This window comes from Ictalurus furcatus, chromosome 9, assembly GCF_023375685.1.
Source record: "Ictalurus furcatus strain D&B chromosome 9, Billie_1.0, whole genome shotgun sequence".
Taxonomy (NCBI): Eukaryota; Metazoa; Chordata; class Actinopteri; order Siluriformes; family Ictaluridae; genus Ictalurus; species Ictalurus furcatus.
Genome location: NC_071263.1, coordinates 738,368 through 747,069, shown reverse-complemented (window position 1 = coordinate 747,069; position 8,702 = coordinate 738,368).

Here is an 8,702-nt window from a genome sequence, read left to right as displayed (position 1 = left end):
ATATATGTCTTATGTCGTACATACCCCCAGGCAGAACCGGGAAAGAACACGTTCCCTAAATCCCCCAACACACAATGTGAATTGCCTGCACTCTCAGGGCCAGCATGTTGACCAACCGACACATCTATGAATGTACAGATATGCTCTGAACATGGCTTCTGACAAGAAAAGTGCAAAAGCAGTATCTGCTTTTGATCACCATTTCATATTTCTGACTTTCTGAATTCTGAACCATGCCTAAGGGTCTTCTGCAAGTGTTTCTTTTTTCCCCTCAGGGCTCCTGAATACCACGCTGGCTTTCAACACCCACCTGATCTGAACAGACGTTGCCTAAAGCCCTCCCATCTGCACTGGTACTCACACCAACACACACTTTATTAAACAGTGCTATCTTCTGCCTTGTCCATTTTTATCACTTCATTTACTCCTTCTCCACATATAATACTACTAATTCCTTTGTTATACTAGAAATATGGATGTATCAGTACTGCTTTTTATTATTATTATTATTATTTCCAGACCAAGTAGGAGTATAGCTTTTGGTATTCCTCAATAAATAAACCGATACTGGTACCAAAATGCATCACCTACTCATCAATCAGGGGATCAAAGAACATTTTTATTTAGCTCTGTTTCCATTTCCCCAGTTTACGTAGTGGCCATGAGATGTGATATTTTTGGAGTCTACTTTGCTTTGATTACCATCATGAATCATGAAATGCGTTCAGATCGCATTTATTTCATGTTGCCTGTTCGTTAGTATGATAGCGTACACCAGACTTCCAGTCCACATAGTACCACTTGGTATCAGATGTCGTATCAGAGTATGAGTAAATGAGCACGCTATTGGACTGATTCCCCATACCAATATCGGTATTGATGCATCCCTAATAGCAACTAGTGTACCGCCTTTTTTAAAAAAAAAAAAAAAAAAAAAACAGTTTCATATATTTGCATGACACAGAGTACGATGCAGAATAGAAGGCATAGAAAGTGAAAATGGCAAGACAGCTCCATAGCTCCATAAAGGGCAACGAAAATGTCAAAAATGCAATATGATTCAAACTGATAGTGCCTAACACCATCAACCTACTGCAGCTTTGGTTGCAAATCTTCCCCAGAACGAGTGTTTCTAGGAGTAGGATTTAATTACTTCTGCGAGCCGTCCTGCTCCAGGAGAATTTTGCTGACTTTCAACAGCACTATTTTCCGAACTGACAGCCTGTTCTATTCGAGTTAAGATTGGGAATACTTTCCATATGTTCGTTCTTTTTTTTAAACCACTTTATTCAGGTAAATGGTCTGCACTTGTATAGAACCTTAGAGGTTCTACAAAGCACTTTACACTGTTTTTCATTCACCTATTCACTCACACACACTCCAGCACACAGGTGCTAGCCTGCCTTCAGGAGTTCAGTGTCTTGCCCAAGGACACTTCAGCATGTAGAGACATGTGGGCCAGGAATCGAACCACCAGTCCTACGATTAGCGGACAACCCGCTCTACCACCTGAGCCACAGCTGCCCATCCTGGTCAGGGTAACCCTGGATCTGGAGCCTATCACTGGGCACAAAGCATGAATACCTCCTGAATGGGACACCTGTCCACTGTCAGTCACCATACACACATTCACACCTGGGGGCAGGTTAACATATCCAGTCCACCTACTGTGCTTGTGTGTAGGTCAACATGGATAACGGGGAAAGACAGTAACCTGAGCTCAGGATTAAACTGGGGAGATATTTAGCAAACCTGCTCTTAAATAAAAATAAATAAACACACACACACACACACACACACACACACACACACACACAAATTTGAACAACTGAAGGAAAAGTGGTTGAGGTTCTGTGAGTAATCGCCCACCAAACACCAAAACCCTTTCATTTTAGACATTTTCATCACAAATTGAAAAATGACAGATCTTTTAGAAATGTTGTTTAACCTCTACCCATGATTCACTCAGAACTACATCATTTACATTTAGCTGACTGACAAACACACATATGGGTGCAGAGTACTATCAATTATCAATGAACTTGAGTAGAATATATTAAAAATTCACTTTACATTCCTCCTGCGATGGATTGGCACCCTGTCCGGGGTGTACCCCGCCTCGTGCCCGATGCTCCCTGGGATAGGCTCCAGGTTCCCCCGTGACGCTGAAAAAGGATAAAGCGGTATAGAAGATAGATGGATGGATGGACCTTACATTCCTCATCATTTCAGAGCCAGTCAATGAAAACCCAATTTTGCATAGAGTCTGATTGGTCGATCATATCGGTCCACCTCCGTGAGGACAAGCATTCAGTTTGGAGTTTTATTCAGACTGTGCGGTTGTGTCACATGACACATTTCAGGTGAAAAATAAAACTAAACGTCAAGACTAGATAAAAATGGTTTGAGCCCAAAATTACTGCCCTGAGGCCTCTTTATTACTGTATGACAATAGTTTAGTTATCGTTATTCAGGTTTAAGTGAGCAATACTCATTTCAACTTGGTCTGACTTGGTCCAGGCGAATTCGTCAAACTCAACTCATATGAAAATTCCTAATTAAGACTAAAATTAGGGACATGGATATCATTTGTCCTTTTTGTATGAAAGTGAACAAAATCCAACAACGTTAGATATTTTTTGTGGGAATTCTACTCATTTTTCCGAGTCATTACAGACTTTCCTAGTCAAGTGTGACTAATAGACTATAATTTGGGGTAAAGCCACTTAAGTACAGTATAACAGTGTAGAGTTAATTATAAGTACTTTCTACACTGACAAGGTCATTAATAACGGAAGAAATTATTTCCACAATACACGTTTCTGCAAAATTATTTCAAATTCTTTCAGAAAGCCTACACTACATTATAGTGAAACATTTTCTTCTATTTAATTCTATCCATAATGAAGAGGAATACGATGTGTAGAAGTAGTACAGTGCTACAATTTGAGATTAAATGTCATGCCATAAAATCCTGCCTACAAACTATTTTTTCTGTTCTGAGTATGAGCTTTTTTTGGGGCCCTTTTTTTTTTAAAATAAATAAATAAATAGTAACACCAAAAGTTAATTATCTTTTCAAAGCCTCCAATGCACCACGTCCTTTCCTTGTCAATAAAGCACTTATGCATTTAATTAACAGTGCTAGTGCCGTGTCACTAATATCATACCACGGAGCTATGGATAGAATTGCTGAATGGCAGGTGAAGAAATACGATTACATTCTCACATCTTGCCTGGAGCTTTATACCCATGTTGAAATCTTCAAACTGCCATATTTAATATATATATATATATATATATATATATATATATATATATATATATATATATATATATCTCCAAATATGATATATTTGAAATATCAGCATGATGAATTCGCTATATGGTAAAGAACAATACAATTGGCTCAGAAAGTGAACATAGAAAGATAGTAGCTCCAGAAAGGTCAAAGAAAATGTCAAAAAATAAAATAGGAGGCAAAATAAATGTGATGTGATTTGAACTGATAGGATCGTCCATGATGGAGCCTCTCTGCTGCTGGGTGCCAATATTTTTAATTGCAACCTATAACTTATCATGTTGGTGCGATAAAGTAGTCATCATAAAAATTGTTCATGGTTTGGATGCATGGCAGAATTAGTGCCTCTATACAATCTGTAATTGTGTGTGTGTGTGTGTGTGTGTGTGTGTGTATCAGTAGCACTAAAACAAATCTATTCAAGTTGATAGTCTTATATAATCGATAGCATAAATAATAAGAATGATGTGGGGCAAACTATTACATGCACAGCTAAAAGCAGATAAACAGCTATAATTTGTATTTTCAGGTCAAGTAATACTTTTCTGCTCACCACGACTGTAAAGAGCGCCTATTTGAGTTACCAAAGCCTTCCTGTCCACTCAAACCTTACAAAGTCAAGAATATTGCTAGATTTTGCTATATTCAGAAATGATCAGCATTAAATATTGTTGTTGTTTATAAACACATTGGAAGATTTTCTTTCCAGGTATAATATTTTTTATTTCATATTCCTAAGCCTGGACAATCCATTTACTTTTGTGATATTTCTATTAAAACTGTATACCAAAAATTCATTTGACCTGCATTTATAAGTAATAAAAAAAAAATAAAATCAAGAGATCTAATAAATTATTTACACATATTTTGATTCATCCTGACTACAAAGATAGTAAAATGTCACATCCCTGTCATTCACTCAACAAATCTCATAATGTGAATTATTGCAAATCTATTATTAATAATAATAAGGTCTGTGGAACTACAGCCAAGATTGATATCACATTATAAAGAAAGCCCAAAAATGGGAAGTCATGAATCAACAGATGATCAATAATTTTTCCCAAGGCAACTGCAAAGTATCTGAGACATAAGCCCTTCCAGTAACCTTGTTTGTCTGATGGAGTGTGGCTTTCAGCCAAGTATCGAACCGAGAGTCATGCAAATGGGCATCATCCTGCTCGCTCTTCCTCTGACACACGATTATGACTTTGCAGAGATCAGGATCTTCGGGGTCAGCGGTCATGCTGTTTGCAGCACATCAAACAATAATTGATCAAATAACATGCGTACGTTTGCTAGTCACTTAAACGCCAATGGAATTTAAGTGGCAGTGGGGTTTTTTTTATTATTTAAGTGACAGGAAGGTTGTGAGTTTAAAATCCCGGGACTGACAGAGAGCCACTGCTGGGTCCTTGAGCAAGCCACTTAACTCGCAATTGTTCGGCTTGAAGCTGTGATTGGATTCTGCTGCACTTGTGAATTGCTTAAGAGCGTCTGCCAAACATAAAAATAAACATATGAAGGCTGGAGAAAAATAATAGAGAAAAAGCTGAGTGGTATTTAGAGTCAAGGCTCAGGTCAAGATTCTCAAAGAATGCTTTAACTTTAAAATGGTTGAATGAACAAACAATAATAATAATAATAATAATAATAATAATAATAATAATAATAATAATAATCCATCCATCCATCCATCCATCCATCCATCTTCTATACTGCTTTATCCTTTTCAGGGTCACGGGGAACCTGGAGCCTATCGCAGGGAGCATCGGGCACAAGGCAGGGTACTAATAATAATAATAATAATAATAATAATAATAACAATAATAATGCCTCATTATTTAAATGTGTAATATTTTGATCTGTGAATATTTTGATCATATTTTGAGAGTACCCAGAGGAAACCCTCAAAGCACGGGGAGAACACGCAAACTCCATGCAGACGGGGCGGAGGTGAGAATCAAACGAGGGAGGGAGGCAAATGTGCCAATAGCATACCAAGTGAAGTTAAAGTGCATGACAATAATACAAACAAATGACTACTGAGGCTGCTTCTCTATTCGATCGCTATTGTCTGCTCTTTTTTTAACGAACACTGCGATTCATTCATAAGAGTTCACGGCATAAATCTTGTTATTTTACCTTTCTCAGATCAAGGATCAGTGTAGGAAAGGGTGGGAAAGGAGATGGATGCTCTTCATGGTCACTCGATTGGAATGCTCATGGAAAGGTTTACTCTGACACAGCTATGCACGCTGGCATGGCCTCTCCGGGTCTGCCTGTAGAGATAACCTGCTGATATAGTGCACTAAAAGTTTATAAGAGCTCAAGGGGAAGATCATATCTTTTAATTAAAGTTTCTAAAGAAGTAAATAAATAAACAAATCATGGCTAGGGCCAAAGCATTTTATCTTTGGGAATTTCATGGCTCGGCAAACTGGCTGCACCTAAATCACCTGCTGCTTAATCTGCCATTGGAATAGTAAAAAAATAAATAAAATTTTTATTTAAAAAAAAAAAAAAAAACAGTGATACTAAAGCGTCACAGGGTGCTGGAACAATATAGTAGTGACTCAGCAATCTTGATACCAAGTGATGAGAATTTGTATATCCTAAATTTGGATTCAGCAATTGTCAAATTTATGACTCGGCAGCTTGTCCTGTAATGATTCTTTCAACAGACATCCACAATAAAAGTTCAACTTCCCAGGCTTGTCTGGCCAGCAGCTTCCATATAATGCATCTCTCTGTGAAGCCTTGCAGTAAGTGCTTTGCATTATATAGCCATTATCCATAGTGTCTTATTATAGTTGTTTGATTTGCATTAATTTTTGTGATTTAGCGTCTCAAGTTAATTACCCCTATAATGCTGTTTCGGCTGTCGTGTGGACACTCAATTTCAAGCTGCCCCTCAATACACTCGGATTCTACTGCTGCCTCCGGGGTTTCAGAAGATTTCACCTTGTAACATGGAAGCATGTCTCTCGGTCTCATCATGAGAAATGCATGGAAGGAACTGCCCCGGGGAATCTTGCACCCTTCAGAAGACTCTCATCACAGGAGGAAGTCCTGCCTGCCACAGATCTTTCAGGTAGCACTCCTCCCTTATCACCCCTTCTGAGAGATAAGATGAATACCCTGATTGTTGCCATGTTCTTCGCATTCTCCTTTGATAATCTGGCTTTTGAGTGCAGAAGCATTCAACAAACCACCTTGATGACCCTTGGAGAGTCATTTACACACTTCACATCCTGGCTCGACTTGTCTTCTTGTTCAACAGTACTCAGACACACTTACTGGATTATTTCATGGTCTGGTAAACAATTTTATGTTCTCTATCCTTCATTGCATGGGCAGCCGATTGGACTGGACAAAAGTGGTGTTTTTGAAAAAATTGACGGTCCCCGTTGTGTTGAAGCCTGGCGTTTTTCATGAGGTAACTGTAAAATTGTTCCTCATATAAAATTTAGAAAACCAAACCACTCTTGGATATCCCCCGCAGTTGGCAGTAACAGGTGTTATCTTACCGATAAATGTGGAAATATATTTTGTCTAAAAAACTGCATTTGGACTGTGCCCAGTCGCTCCTCCACCATAGAAAGTCTTGAAGACCTGATGCCAAAAAAATATTTGATATTACCCAAATATCAGCCTTGGGACTGTGCTTCTGACCTGCTTCCTGCTTTCTACTACATCTAGAAGCAGACTGTCTCTCATTTCAGTGCCTTAAAATGTGATCATGAAGGAACACATGAAAGAAGTTCACAAGAAAATAGATTCAAAACTTCACACTAATGGATGTCTAATGGAACATGGCCTATGCAGGAAGATGAACGTTAATCCCTAAATATGTTAGTTTCTGGGTTATATAGCCTACCCAGTGCAGACCGTGTTCAAATTAAGTGAATTAAAGCCTTAATGAAGTATCTGTTCATGAATTTAAAAGATTTCTAGGTTTTGTTCATTTCTTCCTTATGGTCATTCTGGGATTTAGTTCAGTAAGGATACCCTGTTCCCTGTTCCAGAGAAGGACCAGGGCACTCCAACATTCAGAATAAACATTCATCTCTTCTTTTGCCCTCATACTCACACATCCTGGCCTCTGAATCATAGTCAAGGTAGGTGCTTCTGAAACTGGAGTCAGTCCAATGTTGCCTTAATGCCATGGCATTCCCGTGGCGACTACCTCTGCAAACTAATAGCGACTGAAACAAAATATATTGTGAGAAAAAGAATTGCTGGCCATAAACTTGGCCTTCAAAGACTGGCGGCACTGGCTGGAGGGAGCTTAATGTTCCTTTCTAGATTATATTAATCATATATATATATATATATATATATATATATATATATATTTCTTCAAATCAGCCAATACTCCCAGTGCCCCAGTGTGTAAGTTGGGTTTTATTTTTCACATATTTCACTAATTTGATTCTAATGTATAGACCCAGATCCAAGAGCAATTGGGCTGATGTCCATTTCAGGACTTACATGGTCACTGCTGGTTTCTGCACACGTTCGGTCACCAGTGTATAAAATCCCTCTGGACCAGTGAAATGTAATGGAGAGCACATGACTAATAATGTCCACCTGCCATTGTTAACATACATACCAGTTTTGGTGTCTCTCCATCTGCTACAGTAGGTTTAGAACTCAGAGCTCAACACATGCAGACATCAAATGCACAATGTGACCATGTAATAAGTTCCGGTGGTTCACGGTGATGATATAAAGTACTCTGTCTAAATCTCCCCATCAATTTCAGATAGGTTTTCTGCAACATCTGCCAGTACCACAATGTCCCTGGTGTCATATTGCCGTCAATTTAATCACAGACCATTTTCCTTCACTAGGTATTACCACCATACTGGTACTCATAGACCTGTTTTCAAAATCCTGCAGACTCAGTCACCTTACCACCCTCTGCACGTCCTTATAAACAGCAAAGGCATTAGGTCATGCCATGAAATGTGTTCCTATTTCATGGCATGCCATAGTAATAGCTTTGATCAAGGCCCACTATTTGCCATTCATGCATGGCAAGCAATATCAGTATTGGTTAAAAGTAAGGATACCACACTTAATCTAAAAGTCAAACTTCTCAACCGGGAAATTGGGAGGTTTATCTAATCATACCACAGCAACTCTTGACAACAGGTGCTGCTACTTATCCCGGGCTCATGTGGACATAACCATTTTTTAACAATCGCTGGTTATTACATTTTCAAAGCTTTCCATCTTGTCTTAAACCTTGCAGAGAAATAGCTTCGCTTCAGCTATGCAAGCAAAGTCCTTCTGAAGCTGTAGGAGGTGAAACCATCATCAAAATAGTTTGGTGATGTTCTACATTTACAGCTACTCCATTACACCATTCTTGCAAAAGATACTCCCTCAACTG